This window comes from Pithys albifrons, chromosome 2 (assembly GCF_047495875.1).
Source record: "Pithys albifrons albifrons isolate INPA30051 chromosome 2, PitAlb_v1, whole genome shotgun sequence".
NCBI classification, from domain to species: Eukaryota; Metazoa; Chordata; class Aves; order Passeriformes; family Thamnophilidae; genus Pithys; species Pithys albifrons.
In genome coordinates this window covers 75,572,275-75,594,016 of record NC_092459.1, presented here as the reverse complement: position 1 = coordinate 75,594,016, position 21,742 = coordinate 75,572,275, and the positions used below count along the sequence as shown (strand labels likewise).

The 21,742-nt window shown below is 39.8% G+C and overlaps 1 protein-coding gene across 1 annotated transcript in view; it reads left to right on the top strand.

Annotated features, from left to right (window-relative positions):
• The first annotated feature begins 1,871 nt into the window (after positions 1 to 1,871).
• Positions 1,872 to 21,742, top strand: part of SIPA1L2 (signal induced proliferation associated 1 like 2) — a 183,338-nt gene continuing 163,467 nt past the window's right edge. Inside the window, exon 1 of the mRNA XM_071549552.1 lies at positions 1,872 to 1,887. The gene's annotated coding sequence lies outside the window, so the exon portion shown is untranslated. The remainder of the gene's footprint in view (positions 1,888 to 21,742) is intronic.

Sequence of the window (21,742 nt, the reverse complement as noted above, 5' to 3'; positions counted from 1 at the left end):
AGCAATTTCTCTTTGTGTTATTGCATTTATTGTAATATTTTTTATTAAAATTTATAATCTCTCTTGTGGTGGGTTCATTTCTCCTGCCGGTTTACCTTCAAACTAGCACACATACCTACCCAGTGTGTTTCTGATATATTTCCACAATGTATAAATAGCGCCTCCTCTCAGTTATGGGTAGTTTGCAAGAAAGTGATGCCCTTCTCCAGGGAAAGCTGTAACTTGGTACTAAAAGAGATTGACTTGAGTGAAATGTACCCAGAGATGTAGAGGTGTGGAAGACAGAAGGAAAAGGTATAGAGGCCATTTTGTGGCTTGCGGATTGACTTATTTAATGACATTTTCATTAACAGTTCTTGCTGCTAAGTACCTCGGGTTTCTCTCTTTAGAGCTGTCTACATTAATAATGAGTGAGTCCACTGGGAAGTGATTTACATAAAACATACTTCTCTTGCTACAGACAGGAGCTCTGTATTGGGCCAGAGAGAGCAGAAGAAGAAAGGTAAGTGCACTCTGTAAATGAAGAGCAGTTTCTTGTGTTCAGTCATGAGCAGCCATGAAAAATCACTATCCCCTCCACTACCATCTCAGCATGAAGTGCCTTCCATCTCAGAGTCCTACTGCATTGAGGTGGATATTTTTACAGAGGTGTGACACAGAGTACTGTGGTGGAAAAATTGGGATCACCTGATGCATATTAACACTGCAGAGGAGCTGTATAGAGGAGTAAAATCAACTTTCCCTAAAGGGCTTTTCCTGCACATTTTGTATCACTTCTGCAGTGCAAAGATGCTGGGACCTCTGATCACAGCCTTCTGCATTTCTTCAGCTTTAAGCGTCAGAGAAATAGGTTCATATTTTGTGGTCTGTCAAGTTCTAGACAGACGCCAATGTGAAAACATGACAACTAGAAAACAGAAAAAGAAGTACCACATTTTTTTTCAACTTCCTAAAAATTTATTAGTATAATTTCTCCTTAGATATGACTGAGACTTTACATTATGGCTTTTTCTCTAAGTTGGATACAAGGCAGTCTGGATCATTTGTTGCTAAGTCATCCCCTGTGTGATTTTTCTTATGGATGAAATAGTCTATGTTGACTCATAAATAAAGAGATATACAGCTTCTTAGCTGCTTCCCCCAAAGTTACATTAAATTAATATAAAACATATTGCTGAGACTATGCTTTCAAAGTGAATTGCATTTAAAGTAGACAACAGGTGAGATCTCAGTTGAGTTTTCTAAGAGCTGGTGATCTAAGCTGTTCAATGCATACTTTCCTAGAGGGCAACCTACAAAATGGCTCAGTTCCCTTATCTAAACCACCTATTTTAGGGTGAAGTCTGTTTTCTTCTCTCTCTCTGTTGACTATGGAGAAAGCTTAGTGACTTAGACCAGAAGAATTTCAAAGGCCATCTTGGTAGCTTGAGACACTATTTTAAGAGATGACAGAATAGTTTGGAAATGGAAGTATAGCTCCCAGAAGTTTAGTTAAGTTACCAATACATATATATACCTAAACTATATACAAATACGATACATAAACTTCACATGCTTTCAAGAAAAACAAAGATAGGATTGCCTACAAAAAAAAATCTTTGAAAAGGCAAAAATGATAATATGTTGCCTGTGGTGAACATTTATGTCATTGATGTTGTAGATATAGCCAAGAACTTTTATTTCTGCAAAAATAACATCCCAGACCACTGGAAACCTGCTTACAGGAAAATAAGGCATCATTTTTACGTAATTAAGTAAACATTTTTTGTTCCTCACATCTCCATGGAAATAGATTTGTTGTTCAGCTCATTTTTTTGGTACATTCGACAGGATGACTAGACTGACAAGATCATTAAAAATCAGAGAAGAAAGCAAAATCTTTTTAAGGTAAGAACTTTTGCTTCATGGACCTTTGTTAATTTTAATTTGATAGCTGGAAATTAAAGAGTGTTGATGAAAACTTATACCAGCACCTGGATTCATCTCACATAAATTGCCAATGAAAATTCTGTTCATGATTTTTAATAGATAGATTTCATTTTAGAGTAGTTAAGAGGGCAGTCGTGTTCTCAGTCATGATGTTTTCTGTGAAACTACATGCAAACAAAAGTAATTTGTGCACATAAGTTTATTTGCTGAGTTCAGGCTTGTACTGAATCCAAACTGTCCTTTCAGCAAAACAAATTACAAAAGATGCAATTCAAATTGTTTCATATTTTGCCTTCCTTTTCTTTACCCAAATTCTATGTCAGCCAAAAGTGTCAAAATCTAAAACATAAAATATCCCTGATTTTCCGTGGGGATTGTGAAGATCAGCATTTCTAGGAAGTTGACTGAAATGTAATGTAAACTTTTGATTCTTCAAATAGCCTCCATGTAATGTTAACTATTCTTCTGTATTGTAACAAATTTGGAAGAATAGAAGTGAGGTTTGGCTTCAGCAAATCATATTGTTGTCTTTTAAATTAGTTCTGCTCTGGGCATGGTGCCTGCAGTTTTCTTAATCTGTTAAACCTTTTTTGGTAAATTAATATTTTGGACAATGATGAATATAAATAATTTACATCTACAGCTTTCATGTAGTATGTTTGCTGACTTGGATTTACAAAGGCATTAAGCCAGGGAGTAATTCCTGTCTTTATTAGGTTATGAAACAGAATCTAGCCAGAAGATATAATGTCCTTAAGCTGTAACATCAGCAGCAACAGACAGACTTTAATGCTGCTGGACCTAATGGAATTAAATTTCATGTATGCTTAATGAATGCAAATGCCACTTAATTTTTACAGCCTGAGTAGTAATACATTGCATGTGACATGTTTGCTCCTGAAAAAAATATTCAAATGTGTGATTCTTACACCCAGTGTCCAATTTCAGCACTGTAAAATGTATCCTCTTAGGGGAGAGGGACTGGAGAAACATGCCAGCAATATTACTGCATAATTTAAAGCAACCACTAAAGAGAAATGTTAAATATGCACCAGGCAATTACGAGTGTTGTATATGTTTTTATTCTCCTTTACTGCGGTGCAACAAGGAGTAGTGAAAAGATTTAGAGCAAGTGGCAACCATAGCAACAAGGAATTTTTGGTCCAAACTGGTGCTGTATAATTTCTAGCAAAGAAACACATTTCTGGATACTCTGTAGTGTTGATTCTCCCAGATTATATGTGCAGTGCTTTCAGTTCTGCCTCTCTGGGACTAGTGTCATAGAGGTCTGTGAGAGCCAGTTTTGGTGCAAGCCCAAGTAGAAGTGATTTACAATTGGGTTACACCAGAGCTGGTCCTGACACTTGTTCAGTGGTCCCTTAGGTTTGTTAATTATTGTTAGAAATAGTAAGTCCCATTCTGGTCCCTGTGAGAGAGAAGGGAAATAGATGTGATGTGGAAGAAGGTTTCTATCTTTTACTGGTCTCCTGCTCCATCGAGATGTTGCTGTGAGAAATTCCAAGCAGAGCTTTGTTCTCAGGCCTGATCACGCCAACTCCCCTGCTCTGGGGTGTACAAAGGCCCCCTCAAACACAGCACCTCAGGAGTGGCAATTACCAGAGTGACTCTGTCCTTAGACTTTTGTGTTTGCTTGCAGACAGCCAGGTGGGTGGTGACCCTGAAAACAAGTGACAACTCAAGGGGAGTATGGGTGGGATGCAGAACTCAATCTTGTATGCAGAGAGCCCAGAAAATGTATTCAGCTAATAAGAGTCTGTGGGGTTTTCAAATACAGTCCAGTGATTAGTCACTGTGCTTTTTACAAAATAAAGCAAGTGTCATAATATTGAAGAATGGCAGAAATGGTAGTCACAAAGAAGTCTAGCTACTGATTATAAACTAAGCTGTGCAAAGTCAAAAGGGTCTGGGATTCTCACTTGTGTGAAAATGTTGACCTTCACAGCTAGACACTAAAATGAAACATCCATCACTTCTCATGACAAAGAGTAACTTTGCACAGTTAATTCTGAAATAAAAACAGCAGCAAGATTGCAGTACAGTGAATGGTATACAATCTGAAAGATGTTATTCCAGAGAACATGTTAAAACCAACTGTCATTAAATGTCAGTTTTTTCTCTTTTGGAGACAATCCTTCTGCTTTAGTGTATAAAATGGAGCTGTTCTACACAGTGAGTTAGAGTAGGCTGAAGGCTTTTTACTCAGATTTGATGGGCTGAACACATTCTCCAGTAAAGGTACTGAGGTATGTAACCTCTCTTGTTAATAGCCTTGTTTTCATTAACCTTTACTCCTGGTCACATTAGGAAGACACTTGGCATGTCCCATGCAGATCCCAGGCTGAAAGCCATGGCATGATGAGGTGCCCCTTGAAAGTCCCTTAGCCAGGCATTAATTCCTACCATTCAATAAGTTTTATAAGCTATTTGCCCTCTGCTTACTTCCAGACATGGCAACTTGGGGATGGGTCCCAAAGACGATGTATGTGAAGTACACATGTGACCATTTTATCTAACACTCCTCTGAAGGTTATTTATCACAAAATACAGTGATTGCACATAATTCTCCTTCACCTCATTACACCTTAATTTGGGATCCTGAGACTATAAAATTTTTTTGTAATTTATCTGGAAATAGCTATGTCTGACTCTGCATCCCAGCGGGGCTGGGGGGGAACATATTGCCCTTCTCTAAGACATACAAAGTTACTTATGATCAAGGCAGCACATTTTTAAATACCTTATCTCAGTATGTGCAATCACTCTACCAAGTTACAACAGTAGGAAGTAAAAGGAAATCATTGCCACATAAGAATACAGATGGTTAGAAAGGAGTGAATTGAGGCAGAAATCTAGGATCTGCTACTTTCATTTTGTCAGTAACACCATTTCTTTGACAGTCTGGGATAAAAAAAGCAGAAAGTAGGCAGTATTAGTTGAACAAAGCTCCCAGAAACTCTTGCATATGGATAGCCTTTGTATTGTGCAGATTGTTTTCCTCCACACATATTTTGTTTCTTGCACTGGAGCACTTAAAACATAGCCAGGAGAGTTATACATCTGCATAAATATTTGATAACTCTAATTGTGCAGCCTGAACCACACTCTCACCCTTGGGCATTTAGTGCAAGTAAATGTGCATAGCACCCGTATATAAAATGTTAAGGTGATCAGGGAGTGTGTGAGATTGCCTGAAGCATCCATTTAAAGCAACAGCTCTTTTTGTGCTGTTTCAAAATCAAAAGAAAAATATGTTCTTATTTTATAATTAAAGAGAATTACTGTTAAATGATTTCACATTACTTCTTAAATTAACATGAAAATCATCAACTTCTCATTGTCACTTCCATTATAAACACCTGTCCTCCAAGGAGTCTTTCACATGTGAAAGAGTTTCTTAGAAATGGAACAAGGTAAGAAAGAGGTTTTGGGCACAGAATAATCTAAATACCATTTTGGTTCTTAGAAAAAGTATTGTTAATCATGGATTTAATTTATTATGAAAAGAAGTGAACTATAAATATAACTCCTAGAAATATGTACTGCAGGATTTCTGTCTTTTACTTTCTGCTACATATAATTTTTAATCCAAAAGGAAAAAAAAGCTGGCTCTTTTTATTTTGAAAAAGCTGCCTCTGAATGTAAATGAATAAACTCTGTTCTTCCTGAATTGTTGACAAATTGAACTATTAATATTGAGAATGAAAAATCTCATTTTTTCACTTCCTATCTACATCCATCTTAAATGCAGAAAATGTGAGGTCATTCTTGTAGGTGGGAATAAGACTAGGATTTCCATCTTTTAAAAAATTCTGATACTTCTAATTTTCCTTCCTTATGACTTGGAATGAAAAGTTGAGACTGGGGGAGTCCCAAATTTTCCAGTGTCACATTTACTCATAGGATTTGTTTACCTGAAATAAAATGCTTCTTTTAGTCTTTTCTGTGTTTGCTTGTTTGATTTTACCTTCAATGTATCCAGAAGACTGAGAATTCGAGCCTTATGGAACATTTTCTTCCAGCTCCTCTGCTTTCTGTTTTTCTCCCTGAGTTGTGTCTTGGTTGGGCTGAACCTGCTTGGCCACACCACAGCTGTGCACTGGCCACCTACATGTAATGTTTTAGCCCAAGGGGCAGCATGAGGAAGTGTCCTTATGGGAATGCTTTTGTTGTGCTGTAGTCCTGCGTGTAGCACTGCAGCAATTCAATTGGACACAGCTTAGTGTTGAACTGACACTCCGCAAATTCATCCAAGGCATTTCTATCAAGGCTGACATGATTCAATGGCATTTCATTTCTGTGTCTAATGAAAAAGTGAAAAATTACTTTTACTCACAGAAATTTTGACTTCACAAAGAGCTGTATTTTCAGTTTTAAAGACAAAGACATTTTTCTTGAACAGCATAAATCAAAGTTGTTTTCCTGTTTACAAATACCCGAGCCTTGCTTACTGGATGTCCTCCTATATTTTAGTGTAACTGCTCACCCTCAGCTGTCCTTCTCAGCTTGACTGAGGTTAATGGGAAAGGACCCACATTAAATAAAATAATGCTCACTTATTGCTTTTTCAAAAAGAAGAAAATGTATGTGATGAGTAAAATGTGCTTCTTTAACATGTCTCAGATAATCTAGGCCAAGCCCTTGGCCTTCTGCTTGCATATCTTCCCCTTCAATCTGTCATAGTGCCCGGGGCCATTACCAAAATGAAGGCAGCAGGTGCCCCCAGTGGGACTCTTCTGGCTGAACGTGAAAATCTGCAGTCTCTGTGAGCTGAGCTGATCACCCTGCACACCCCTTGTTGTTAATGGGAAGAAATAGGCCCTTTTATGGCTCGGGTTCTTTGCCCTGTATAGGCATCCATATCAGGACAGGAACATCATGCCTTGCAAGTGTTCTTTTGCTCTGCTGCCTGTGCAGAGACTCAGAGCAGCTATCACAAGGGTAAAGGTCTGTGCTTTGTTAAGTCAGTCAAGGAGCCTGTGAAGATATCTCCTAACTCCAGATGTAAGGAAGTATGACAAGTATTTTAAAACTGGTAACAGTCTGTCATTATAAATGCTTCACTGAAATGGGTTTGTTAGTTGTTATGCCTGGTTACATTGACATTGTTATACTCTTATTGACATACTCTGTGCCTGAGAAATGTTAATAACTGTGGATAAGTGAGATTCAGATCCAGGAACCATCATCTTATGAAAGAAAAACGTTTTGCTTTCATGTTCAATAGAGCTTTTATTATAATAAATCTAGCTGGATATATGAGGCTACCACTCAATGTACTGGGGTATCCATAAGTAGTTTCATCAAATGTCTAATTTCCAAAAGGCCTGGCCTGCTTTACACAGAGGCATCCAAGACCCATCAGAGCTCTTGCATGTGCATCTGTAAATCTGAGAAGGTACATTTGTAATCAGTTATCTATCTGAGGTTGTTATGATTTTTAATTTTCTTCTGAAGGTGAAGGCCTCAGTGGCAGCTCAGAACTCAATTATATGGACTGAGGGGTTTCTAGGTTTTTTAACACACAAATGAACTTAGCAGCTAAGGGAATGTTTTTCTATCCCTAACATAAAATTGACTTTAAAATGAAATGAAGGGAGAGAGGACTTGGATATGGAGTCTCCTAGGATAGTTGGCAGAGACTTTTTTTAGCTAGGAAACTACCTGCTCTTCTTCACTGGTGAAACAAGATTTGTGAAACAATTCAGCAATTTTCAATCATCTGGCATCATCTGAGATGCTCTCACAGTATCCCACTTAACCTCCTTCCTCTCTCTCTCCAGTGGGCAATGGTCTCCCAGAAGTCCTGCATCAGATGTGACTTGAGTCCTAGGAGGTCTCAAATGGTGCTAGAGATGTCCAAAATACTTTACATTTCACCCCAACAGAAAAAATGCAAAGCTTTGACTCTGCTTGAACCAAAGAAATAGCAGTGTAGCATATGAGGAATGTTTTTTTAACCATTTGTCATTGTGCATAATATCAGAATATTTTAATTGTATTAAAAGAAAAACAGTAGAAATAAAAGATATTTCAGTGAATTTTTATAGATGTGAATTCTAAATCAAATATTCTGAGTGCACCAAGTGCACACATTTTGTTTGAGAATGACAAATATATGGGGAAGGATTACATTTTCTGTGGCAGAGGAAGAGGGCAGACAAACCTCTGAAGTAAAACAAACCTTTAAAAACTTTTATTCTGCAACACCATGTTTGGCTTCCTATAACAATTGATTGTGAGGATTACAGATGATAAGTAGGATGTTTCTAAAACCATTTGCTGATGTGTTGAGGCATAGTTTCTGGGACAGACTTGTAATTCTGCACCGTGGTGCACGCTGCAGTGCACTTGGGTGGTGTTTGCAGGTCAGGCTGCCTGGTGCTTGCTGAGTGGGGAGGGTGAAGCGGAGGAATATGAGGGTCACTCCTAGCTAGGTTTGCAATTGGAATCATCCAGGGTGCGCTTCATATCAGCTACATAGGAAACATTTGAAAGAAATCAGAAATTTGGGTGGTCTCACATCCTTTTACAGAGTTCTAAGTACATGCTGTTCTGTGATGAAAATCTATTTGATTTGAGCAGACTGCAACAGAGTTTTACTGTTTTGTACTGTATTATATGGTCATTCTGGCAGGTTGCCACAGCTGCAGGGGCTGAATAATCAGCGTTTTTCGTTTTCCATGAGTACTTCAACTTTTTTGTATAAAGAAAGGAAATATTTTTTTGTCTGTCACTTGCAGCAGTAGGTTACGTCATCATTACTGAAGAGTATGTAGCAAGAACTCAGGAAGTGATTCACCAGTATGCAAATATATTAAAGACTATTAAGAAAACTGTCTAAATTACAAAGAATATAAAGAGGTCTTATTTTATACTGTCTTATTTCTATTCTGTATTATTTGCAGAAAAGAGCTGTATAAAGATGCAAGGCCTTTTATTCTGCGTTATTTTCTCCATACAATGTTTTTTTCCAGTTCCATGTTGCACTAGTTTAATGAATAGTTCGTGTTTCTGAAGCTCATTTTGTTCTATGGACAGTGACAGAGCCATAATGATAACAGCCTTCTGGAAATCATCACTCTGTCACAGTTGCCTCAAGGGAAACATTCCAGATCAGTGACTAGGAAGGGACTTTCACCATCACATTAACCAGAAAGTCACAACCAGTTTGAATTTGCACTAATGTAAATCAGAAGTGAATCAGCTGTACACCAGTATGATTTCAGTGCCAAGCACATTGTTAATCTATGTTTCTCACATTGACTGCTCTAATATGCTCACTTATTTTCCTCCTGTAATAAAATAAATCCACATTTCTCTGGGAAATCCTTTTGTATATACAGTTACCATGCATATTATGTTGACTGATTGCATGGATAAAATCAACAGCTTGTCTTTTGCAGTTTGTTTTCCCTGAAGAAGGATGCATTTTTACCAGCCTGTTCAAGATGTGCTAAAGTAAGCAAGTCTTAAGCAGATATAAGTCAAGCCTGGGCTCCAAACCAACTCAAGAGATAGGTTTTCGATCCTTAATATGGTGTAGTCTATTAAAAAGCTTTAAGTGGATGGCTAGGAACATTTTTCTAAAGTAGAAATGAGGAGAAAGTAGCTGTTCGGTCTCTCCAGGTTTTATAGAACAAACAATCATAGAAATACAGATGTTTTGTTTTCCTTTGCTCTGTTTCATTAGTTTTAGACAGCTGATTTAGATGAAGTCATCTTTTGTTAATAATGAAAGAGCAGGATTGAGCTAGATTTTCCTTGTAAAGTAAACTTTACTATTTGTAGACCAACAAAGCCAACAGGACCTTAGTATGGGTGGTGGTTTAATAATCTAGCCCTGCAGAGATTACAAAGGTAAAAAAACCCTCAATGAATGAACCAAAAAACCACAACCAAAATTCAAGTTCTTGTCACACTGAAATAAGGAGTAAAAAACCTCCATGAGCTGAAGGGGAAAATAATTTGCAATAAGAAAGCAATTTCAGTTTCAAAGAGTTTGGTTTTTTTTTTTCAAACGAGTGATCTCATTTCTTTTTAATTACACAGATTGTATTGGTGAGTTTTTCCTAAGCATTTTGTGTCCTACAGTGTATTTCAGATGGGAAGCTGAGTGATCTTGTATTGCTTATGTCTGAGGTGTGAACTTTCTGCGTTTTTTTTTTTTTTTGAATCAGCAAATGTTAAACATTAACTTGCTAAGAGTGAATTCCAGAGTAGAGAAACCAGCCCCATCAGTTCCATGCTAATCAGGCATTGTCCGTGCTTGCCTGCCTCTCTCAGAGCCCCAGCACTGCTTCCCTATGAGTTGGTGCAGAAGCCAAGCTCTCCACGGGCTGTTCACATTCCATAGGCAGCCACTCAGAGACTTAACCTGTGGAGGAGCTGAGCCCTTTGTTTTGGCTTGAAATTCACCATATTTCCCAACTTTTGTAAATCTGGCCATGGAGGAGCTTGCTGCTTTTCAACTTTGGCTTCATTTACTCTTTTTCTGGGTCCTGAGAAGTCTTGTATTCTGGCTCAGTGATCCTGACTGCTCTCCCAATTGCACTGCTGCTCCCCTGTGACATTCCTTAAGATGTGCTGCTTCTCTGGGTCTTTGATCACCCAGGCACTCCTCTCCCACTGCCTAAACTCTAGGCTTCTCAGTGAGTGACCTGGCTACAAGTGTCCTGGCCCTTGTTTGACTGCCGTCTTCCTCCAATTTCTGCCTGTGACAAGTGTCTAACACTCCCTTCTTCAGATAACTCAAATGGTACTTTTTCTTCACAAACCATCTCACTGATGCCAAATGCCTTTGTCTGTGCACCCGAATTGTAAGTGCCACAGGCCTGTCAAGTCTTGCACATCTGAAGCTTTGCACCTTGAGAGCTCTGAAGTGGAAAGAAACAAGTCTGTTATTAATGGATGCTGCTTTCCCCTCCAGAGCCGATTCTTTTGGATGACCTACTGCGGCATTTCTCTCATCTTCCAGCTTGTCTTCACTGCTCGGTTTCAGACATATGAGTCCATCAGTTTGACTGGTACATGTTTGAGAAACTATGGATATTTCTCATCAAGCCTGGAAAGGAGGGCAAGCAGGCAATGACCTGCAAGGGTGTAGAAGGAGGAATTGAGAAGGTATCTTAATTGTTTATGTTCATTAAAATGAAGGCAGGGTATATTTTTAAAACATAACTGGTATTATTCACAGTCTGTGTTACGAGATACAGAAATTTGTATGACATCATGTTTGCCCAGATATCATCAGGTGACAGCTTCATCCTGGTTATCCCCTTTTTCTGTATGCATTTGCTGATAAATCCTGCTGGTGAAGGTAAAAGGCAAAAACCTTCTAAATTCAGAGGGGACTGACTACACAGTGACATGAGCAAAGCATCATAAATAAATCTTTCTTCAGGAAAAAATCCCTGCAGACTCCAGCCTGCTAAAGAGGGAACATAAATATCCTTTAAATACAGGAAGCAGATCATGTTTCTGGAAGAAACTTTGCTCTCCAGAGTTTGTATATTACGGATCTTCTTTCACATAAGTTAATGTAAAGCTGGGCTAAAATTGTTATAAGTGAGATCAGGCCCTTTGTTGTAGGCTGAGGTATTTATAGACAGCTTTGTCTTCAAACAATGTGGGCCACCCATCATGTGTTTCAACCTTAGAAAGTAGTGCACAGTTCTGAGGAGAGGGCCTGGAGTTTAGTTTACTTTGAAGGAGGCAATGTTCAAAGAAAAACCCCTTCTTCACCCAGCGAAATCATTCTGATTTCCATGGTACCACACCGAGCATGCTCTAAGGGGATTGTTTCTGCCCATTAACCTTAGCCAGTGCTGCTGCTTCATCAGCTGTGTGAGGGCTCTTATTGCCTCAAATATATTAAGGCACATATTTCTTTCTGGCAAGCCCAGGTCAGCTAACAAAACCGAAGGAACTCAATAAGTTAAATTTTGGAAGGAAGTGTGTCAAGGCCATAAAAAAAGAACTCCCTATGGTAATATACTTCCAGCAATAAACTCTGAATGAGCTGTAGGAACAGATATTATTTATTAAATGGACAAGGAAATAGTGAAAATTAGGTAGTGCCACAGGGCACTTTGACTGGAAAAATTGGTTAGAAAATAGAAATGCAAGTATCTGAAAATTGATATGCTAAATAGGAAGCAAAATTTTAAAAATATTTAAAAGGAAATTCCTACTTTAAAATAATGTGAAAATATTTAATAATTTCATTCTGGTCAAATTCCAATATTTTAATATCAGTTAGTATTTTAAATAGAAAGCCAAAATAATCAGGTTAAATGAAAAGACTCTTGCATCACAAACACAATTTTGCATTACCAGGGTGGAGCAGCTGATGTAATCACAAAGCTGTGGGCATTATTTATTTAAGCTTTCATCTATATGTAACTTGTTCCAAATCATTGCTTTCCCTTTCAGAGTTTCAGTTCTGGAGAAATTTTAAAGGAACACTTCACCACCAAATATTTTATGATGAACATTAGGGTAATAATTGTGTCCTACCAGGGCATGGTACACTCGAGGTCTTCTTACTAGCAATCTGGCTGCTCATGATTACTCTGAAACAGTGTTTCTCAGAAATGGGCCAGTGTTCGGTGCCTGTTCACCAGTTTGAGATTCATCCTTACAGCTGCCCCTCCAGAGCAGTAAATTCTGGACCAAGATTGTTTTATTTTCTGCAAATAGATGTCTTTTCAGGCCTTCAAAACTGTGCATGCTTGCAATAACTTATTGTCTGGCTTGGCCTGATAATCTCTCTTAGAGCAAAATACAAGTAAATGAGCTTTCTTTCTGTTAAAGTTTACTGTTTCCTGTGTGACAATTAACAGCACTCATAGACAAAACCTCTGCAGGTTACTGGAACATTAAATAGTAAATGTGATAATCCTCTCATATTTATACTTCTCCTTTTAAAAGGAAGTCCTTGAATCAGTGGTAGTGTTCTCATTTTTCACACAGAAATTGCAAACAGTCAACTAACCTTCAAAGCCAGGTTTGCAAAACTGACCAAAATAGAATTTTGATGAAAGAATGGGGTAAAAAATAGATTGCAACCCCCTCCTCAAACTTGCAAGTAAGAAAACTGAAGCCCTGGGATACATCTCTGTTATTCTCTGGAGAAGAGAATCTTCAGGGGAACAAAGCATATGAGATGTAAAATAAGCAGATATAATGCCAGTATATGTTCTGTTGGATATTATTATGTATCTTTTCACATAGATAATTTACTCCAAGATTTTATGGAATTAAATACACTGTATCTGCCTTTTTCTTTTCTTTTTTTTTCTTTTTCCTTTATTAACATGACATAAAAAGTAATTTCAAGAACTTATTGCTTTAATAGATTTTATAGAAGCTTCTGTAATGGAAATATTATTTCTTCTGTTGCATCATCCAGTAATGTTTAGCATATTTTTAGTTTCTTTTGCACTTCAACTTTACTGCCTACAAAATGAAAATAGTGTGTTACCTCCTATGAAAAGCAGTATACTTAGAGCAGTATAAAAGACCCAGATATTAGTGCTCTTCCTGTTTTTATCCTTTCTGATGCAAGTGGTCAGCTAAATATAAAGTGTCGTGATAGATTGTTTCCATAGCTGGAGAAAATGGTGATGGAATCAATGGTTTCTTGTAATTTCTTCTTTGTCAAGCCAGAGTCTTGTTTTCCTGGCAGCACAGGGATTCCAGCTGGTTGGAGCCCTTGCCTGCAGTGTTGAGTCCCTTTTGGCTCAGCATGTAGGTGTAGAAGTTTCTTTTAGTTTTTCTGAGGACTGTGCACCCAGTGTTGTCCTGACTCTGATCTGGTGTTTCTTGGCAGCCTTGTCCCTTAGTTTCTCTGTTTCCTTTCTTGTTTTCAGATGATACTCGAGTCTTTGCAAATAGAGAAACCTTTCTGCACACGTCTTTATTTTGGGAGACCTGGTTTTGCCTGTGGGACAGGGGATGCCTTGTACCCACTCTGTTTCCGTAAGGGTTCTTCTGGAACTCTCTGAATGTTGTGGTAAGTGATGGGCAGCAATTACACACAATCTTTAGAATCATTTTAAGTGGATAATGATACCTATTGTGAAAAAAAATCATCCATGATACCACTGCAGCATCTGATCACCTAATTGCATATTTCATTTTCTGCTTATATAAATAGGAGCCATGAAAGAAGCATAATTAATATTGCAGTTAGGAAAGTGTCTAGCGACTGTAATTAGGGCTGGATAAATTGTTAACTGTGATAAATAATCCAAAGCATTCTTGATCCTTTTGGTTTGTGGATCAATTGGGGAATGCTGATTTCTGTCTTTTCCTCTCTTTCCCTTTCTTTTTTTCTGCTAAATGAAGCTCTTACTAACATGGCAGATAATATCACATTTCCGTGGTGTTCAAATTCTACTTCATGGGGTAGTATTGCTTAAAAAAACCTGCTTGATGCTGATGGGTAAAACTTTCTGAGGAGCATAACAAATCACAAAACATCACTAATGGGAAGGCATGGGTGCAAATCCTCATGAGGTATAATTTTTCAAGGCAGCCATAGACATAACTTCAGGTGTCATTGGTGTCTTTGCCATCATGGAAGAGTGAGCACTGGTCCATTTTTCCACAGCTTCCCAAGGTTTGAGGTGAATGGACTCTTCTGTGAGTAAAAAGCAATTAAGAGCAGAGATGTGTGTGGTGAAGGTGAGCTATGTTTGGTGTTCAAGTGAACGGCCACCACTGCAACTGGTCTGGATTACTACTGCTCTGTATTTTATGTTGGTATTTCTACCAGCACAGAAAGGATCTTGTATGATGTACAAAATGGGAAAGTAATTTTTACAATTTTAACTTGACATAAATATCTCTGTAAGGTCCAAGACACTGAAGAACTATCTCTGTAAGGTCCAAGATCCTGAAGAATTTGGCATGCTACCTCGTTTACTTTAAGGCTGGTACATCCAGCTTGCAGGCAGACTCTGCACTGTGTTGGAAGTTTGAACTCAGCTTACTCATTTTTCTCTACTTTTGTCTTCTAAAATTATCTAGATCCCCAGTTCTTTAAAGGAAAGGCACACAGAAAGATACTCCAAATTCACCTAAATGTACTGAAAATGCTTTGTAAACTGTTATTGTTCTGCCACAGTGAACTCGTCCCTCCAGTGACTGCTCTGAGCAGGTGATTGGAACCACTTAAAAGCAGATGTTGCTTCAGAAAAAATTTAGTCTAATAATACCCAGTCAGTCATGAGTCCCTCATTTCCCACAATTTCCCACAAAGGTGAGATTTCAAGCAATGTGCACACAGCACTGGCAGAAAAATCATAGAAGGTAGGTCACAAGTTCTGGCTGTTAGGTGGGAGGGTTGGCTTGTCAGCAGTGAACCTTGAATTTTGCTGTTGTTAAGGGCCAGCAAGACACAGGAGGCACACTACAGCATTGTATTTGTTATTGCAATTGCTGATATAAGTTGGCTAAACCTCTAATTACCCAAATCTCGGAACTAATAATTTACATACTCTGTTTTCCACTCAGTAAAATTTATTTGAGACCCAGAGGAGCACAAACTCTAGCTACTTAAATGCCAATTTTGAAAGCCAGAGGATAACTACAAGTATACAGCATATGTGTGGGGGTGTCAGAAACATTCGGGCTCAGCTTTGAGCTGACTATGCTGAGCTTGCAATTTAGCCTAGGGCTTATCTCCTGGTTTTGGCAGAGGAGACAAGATTTATGATCTGTCCTGGTGACATTGGAAACAGCCTCACGAACATGTCTGAGTTGTTTTGTTAGCTTTGCAAATTCATGGCTGAACAGATCAGGTCTCACCTTGAAGAAAGACCTGAACAGATCAGGTTCTGTAAAAATACCAAGAGCAATCATATTTTTATGAGAGACTTCAGGCAGACTATTCTGTGGAGAGAGGAAGGATATTTTTATGGTGGTGGGACAGGTGATGAGAGATGCTAGTTGTATGGATCAAAGATACTCTGACAGAGAAAACCAATAGAGCCATCTCTTTGCCTGACCTGTGTTCCTTCCTCCTTAATCTAAACCACCGGCACTGCTACATTTGGTATTCAGATATGAATGTTTATTGACTCTGACATGATTACAAGCAAGGGAATGGTTTAAGATGTGACCTTCACTACAAAGGCTGCTGGGTAGTTCAGTCTGAGAGATCCATCATGTGTCCTTTTAAGCCTCAGCCACTCTGCAACCTGCAGTGAGGAAACAAAGAAACACATGAAAATAAAAACAAAGCAAGTACAGAGAGAGTAGTTGATATCATCTTGGTTTCCTTCACATTGGCATGATTAACATTTTTATATAAACATGCATTTGTTGACATGTTCTAAATGACATATAAAAATATCTGCTGGGCGAGTGGTGAGCTGTACTGTGCAGAGGGGTGGCAAAATGCAATACTCGCATGTTATTCATTTGCTCGTCTTGTCCTTCTGAGGTGTCTTATCCTTGCCCTTACATGTAGTGGGGTGACTGTTTCATGTACCATCTAGCACAGCATTACTATTGGCGGGGAACAAATTAAAAAAATATCACTGCTGACAGTTTTTAGCCATTACTGTGATATGAATATTTAATATGCTTTCATGGGAGGTTTGGGGCTGTAATGCCACATATGCATAAAGCTGAGTGTGTGTATGTCAATGAAATTACACTGGCAATCAGATAGGATTTTGGCATCAATGGTTCCTGGACTACAATAGCATCACAGTTTAGGCTCCTACCTATTTGGGATGAAGTTCAATAAGGCCAAGTGCCGGGTCCTGCACTTTGGCCACAACAACCCCCTGCAGCGCTACAGGCTGGGCACAGAGTGGCTGGAGAGCAGCCAGGCAGAAAGGGACCTTGGAGTACTAATTGACAGGAAGCTCAATATGAGCCAACAGTGTGCCCAGGTGGCCAAGAAGGCCAATGGGATCCTGTCCTGTATCAAAAATAGCGTGGCCAGCAGGACCAGGGAAGTGATCCTTCCCCTGTACTCTGCGTTGGTGAGGCCACACCTTGAGTACTGTGTTCAATTCTGGGCCCCTCAGTTCAGAAAGGATATTGAGGTGCTGGAGCGAGTCCAGAGAAGAGCAACAAGGCTGGTGAAGGGACTGGAGCATAAGTCCTATGGGGAGAGGCTGAGGGAGCTGGGGTTGTTTAGCCTGGAGAAGAGGAGGCTCAGAGGTGACCTCATCACTGTCTAGAACTACCTGAAGGGAAGTTCTAGCCAGATGGGGGCTGGTCTCTTCTCCCAGGCACTCAGGAATAGGACAAGGGGGCACGGGCTTAAGCTCTGCCAGGGGAAATTTAAGTTGGAGATCAGAAAAAAATTCTTTCCAGAGAGAGTAATCAGGCATTGGAATGGCCTGCCCCGAGAGGTGGTGGATTCACCATCCCTAGAGATTTTTAAACGCAGATTGGACGTGGCGCTGAGTGCCATGATCTAGTAAATGGACTAGAGTTGGACCAAGGGTTGGACTCGATGATCTTGGAGGTCTTTTCCAACCCAATAGATTCTATGATTCTATGATTCTATGATTCTATTCTTTCTGCCCAAAAAGTCAGACATTTCTTGAATCCACCTCATCTCTTCCCAGATTAAAATTTCTTGCTACACTCTGAAAAGAACATGTATCAGACAGTAGGTGTGGTTTCTGCAGAGGGACTTCCCAATGTTTGCTGATTTTTTTTTTCTTTTGAGTCTGTGATAAAAGTTTTTCTGCCTCGCTTCCCGCTTCCAAACTGAACCAAGAGAAAATTCAATATGGTTTACTATTTAGGACTTTTCTATATAAAAATGGTCTGGACCTGACATGAAAAAAACACTCTACAGTTATGAACAGGAAGAGAGTCTGTAAAACTGAATGTGGAGGAAAGGTCTTCTCACCGCTGTTAAATTCCAGCCTATGCCAAGGGTAGCTATATTGGAAATCAGTAGCAAAACCCCCATAGACTTTGATAGGAGAATAATTAGGTCACTGTTGGTTGTCTTTGAATTCCCACACTGCGTATGTCTATTGTTTGCTTGGCTGGCATTGTCCTGAGAAAACAGCTGGCTTTTTGCCTTTGTTCTGGGTTGCTTACTTACATTAACTGCAGTGATTCTTACAATAAAGCCTACTTGTGTCTGGAATAGGCCAAAATTTAAATTGTATGGCACTTGTTTGCTGGCCCCACTGTGGTTCAAAAGACTGTTAGTACAGCAAAGTGTTCATGAAACACCTAGCACAGAGGTAATAAGCACAGTTATTTAAACATTACTGTACCTTCCTGTATGATTATTGTGAAAAGAAGAGAGCTAATAGTAGTTTGCCATGAAGATATAAAATAACCCTTCTTTGAGACACTCTTAATGCTATCTAGTGGTGACTTCCACCCACTTATGTTATCCTCACAGTTTCCTCAGGTGTGAGTAAGAATTAGACCGAGGGCTAGGGATTCACTCATCTGCTGGAAAGCAGAGGGTGTGGACTAGTGCAGCTCCCAGAGGCTGTGCTATGTCAGCGTAAGTACCCCTGCAATGTGAGTTGGTTTGAGGAATTGAAAGAGTTGACACCAATTATTTTATTTTATTTTTATTTTTATTTTATTTTTAGTATTTTATTTTATTTTAATTTTTTTATTCTTAGCTGGATTTGCCTGTTCCCGTGCTTGCCCTGCAGCCAGATGATCAGTAATGGTAGAGCAGAAGAGGGAGTGGGATATTTGGTGGGGTGGGAAGGAGGGTGGGTTCTTTTCATAGTGGCCCTAAAGCTGAAGTAGGGTTTGCCAAGGGTGTAGGAGCCTGGGCAACTCATGGAAGGGTGCAGGAGGACCCTGGTCCCCAACAGAATGGCTGCAGCTTAAGAGGACTTCTGCGCAGGTCAGAGGCTGAGCAGTGGCTGCTTGGGCTCCTCCTTTGATGTGAGAGCTGAGACATGATAACCTCAGCTGGTCTAACCTGGGACAAAACCACAAAGTTCAGGGGAGTCACTCCGTCTCAGTGAGCTGAAGATATTCGTCTTTATGGCTGAGTGAAATCCAGCACTGCTGAGCAGCAGAGGAAGATGTGCAAGAGGGGGTGTGGTGGCCACTCTTGCATGGATGGAAGGCACATTTTCACACAAGGGGTTCCCCCTTTGCTTCTGATCTGATCTAACTGGGACCTCTTAGCAGGGGGTAAACTGCAATGACTTCATGTTTTATCAAGGCAAGGCTTTGTGGTTGGTACATAGGTGCAGTTCCATGGGGGTGACACTGAATGTAATAGTGTGAGTAGGTTGGTGGGCTGTCATCTCTCTCATGTGCATGTATTTATTGATTTGCTTTGTGCCTCAGGTTTTTCTCATGTCCTGGGTGTTTTTTAAAGCTCATGCAAAGCCTTGCTCTGGTACTGCCCTGGAATTAGGAAAGAAGATGAGACCTTCCTATTCGAAGAACAGATATTGATAAATGTGTCTTGGTGTTTTTTTCTGCACAACATCCTCTTTCTGTGTGTTTGTTTGGAGAAGCTGTTCTTCACTTCTCCTCTAAAATGCTTTTGTGCAACATTGCTGATGCTGAATGGTTGCTACGTCCCCTGCAGAGGGGACTGATTGATCTCTACATATACATATGTATAATTTGTTGAGTGATTCTTCACAATAAGAGGCACTTTGGAGAAGTAAATTTTTATTACTATCATGCCATTACTTCACTCCTTTGGAACAGGTCCATTTTTCCCCAACAAACTGTCAGCATTCCCTGCTAGACAAATAGTAGTGCAGATATACTCAGTATGAGTCACTGGACTGCTGCAACAGGGAGGCAGCTCATCCTCAGATAAGAAGCACATTACCAATGCAATGCCTTCAGTCACCACTGACTCAGAAACTGGAATCCCAAGGTTGCTTTTGAGTCCACATTGGTATGACTGTCACTACTCTGCCTTAGCTTGCCTGAGATTTTCACTTACAATGATGTCAAAGCAGGAGCTGTGTGTCTCCAGTGGACTCTGACTACTCTAACCCATTCTCCTAGTGAAAATAATTCTAGGCTAGGGGCTTCCGAAGCGGTGTTGGTACAGAGCCACCCCATGGGTGAAATGGCATCCTGAGAGTTATGCTATAAAAATTAATCTTGAAAGTCATACTTTTACGTCTGCTTACATAAACAAGTGTCTGTCCTGAAGGTTCCAGTCCTGGTAATGGGATGTCCCTGACAGCAGCTTGGTGGTCTCACCCCTGGATATTCCTTGCTGTCCCCTGAAGCCTCTACAGAGTCTTGATAAAACCCCAAAGGACTTATTTGCAGAGCCATATAAGGCAGTTAAATGCCACTCTGATGCCCAATCCCGTCAGACCTCAGAAGCTCAACAGAGTCATCCCCGGTTAGTACTTGGATGGGAGACCTCCTGGGAATACCGGGAACTGTGGGTTCTAGTCCTGAGAACTTCACTGTCACCATCCAAGCTCGCTCGGCCAGGGCAGATGAACCTTAGGAGTTAAAGGGTGGGGCCAGTTCTGTGCATGCTGTGCCTCACCTAAAAAATCCACTGTGAAGGCTCGAAGGACATACCCATGTGGGGAGAGCCCTTCCCCAACCTTCATTCATGAAGCCAAGCCATACATACATATCAGTTATCCAATTCTCTCAAGGATAGGCACTACTCGTACCCTATTTCTGGGCTTCATTCAAAAGCTTCATTAGCTCCTAGTAGCTTGCAAGCAGCTTCTTGGAAGAATTTGGAGTGGGGTGAGGATGTGTTCCCTAAGTAATCCTGTAGCAGTAATATCTGCTTTAATGTATACTGAGGAATATCTTTAGATCTTTACTTCCTCCTGACTTTCAATGACTACTACTTTGTTGATTTTCAGGTACCTTTTGTGCTTGGGAGGACTGTAGATTGAGCTAAACTGGGAGAGCAAAGATGTTTGTTGGAGGGGTGCCTACCTTTTTCATCATATTCTCTCTAGTCACTGTGGTATATGGGAGGGTGCACTTTGTCCCGTATTGGCAGGATTCAGTGCAGTTCAGTGTGCTGTGCTGTCTGAGCCGTAGGTGGCAGTGATTGATCTGTGCCCAAGGGCCTTGGCAGACAGGGGTTTGAAGACTTGAGTGTTGCTACCTCTGTATGTTTGCCTCCTCTGGGGTGTGATAAAGGACCATATCTCTATATCCAAGGCCCTGTACGAGTATGTGGTGGAAATTATCACAATGTGTAGAATAAGTCTGTTCTGAGAAGTATGGCACACTGCTTCTTGTCAACCAAACTGCTGTAAGATTTGAAAAATCTCCTGAGAACCATATCCAGAAACCAGTGACAAATATGAAACCTGCTTGCCCTGAGGAATTTGGCTCATTTCAGCACTTTGATTTAAGAATCAGCAACAAAAGAGAAGAGGTTAGACCTGCAAGGTGGCACAAGTCAGTGCAATTTCACTGAACTAAATAGAGGTGTGGCAATGTGCACCACTGAGCCATCCAGTTCAAGCCTTAAAAGCTTTAAGTTGATGGATATTCCCTGCTGATGGCTGATTATTATTGGTACACTTTGGTACAATGCCTCTGAAGTGCAGTGCTCTATCAATTCAGCACATTACATGAGCCTCAGGCCTACTTCACTGTTGTTCAACTTTTTTTGGGCACTGGAATTCACTCTCATTTAACAGTGATGTAAGTTTGGAATAAAGCCAAAACACAGTGGCAGTGATACTTCACGTACAGGTTTGTGCAAACAAGAAAAGTGTTTGTCCTGTTCTGAAATTCCTTGCTCACTTGTTAAGTTGGATGTTTTTCAGGTTATTTTTATTTCTTTCTTTTCTTTTTCTTATTGCTT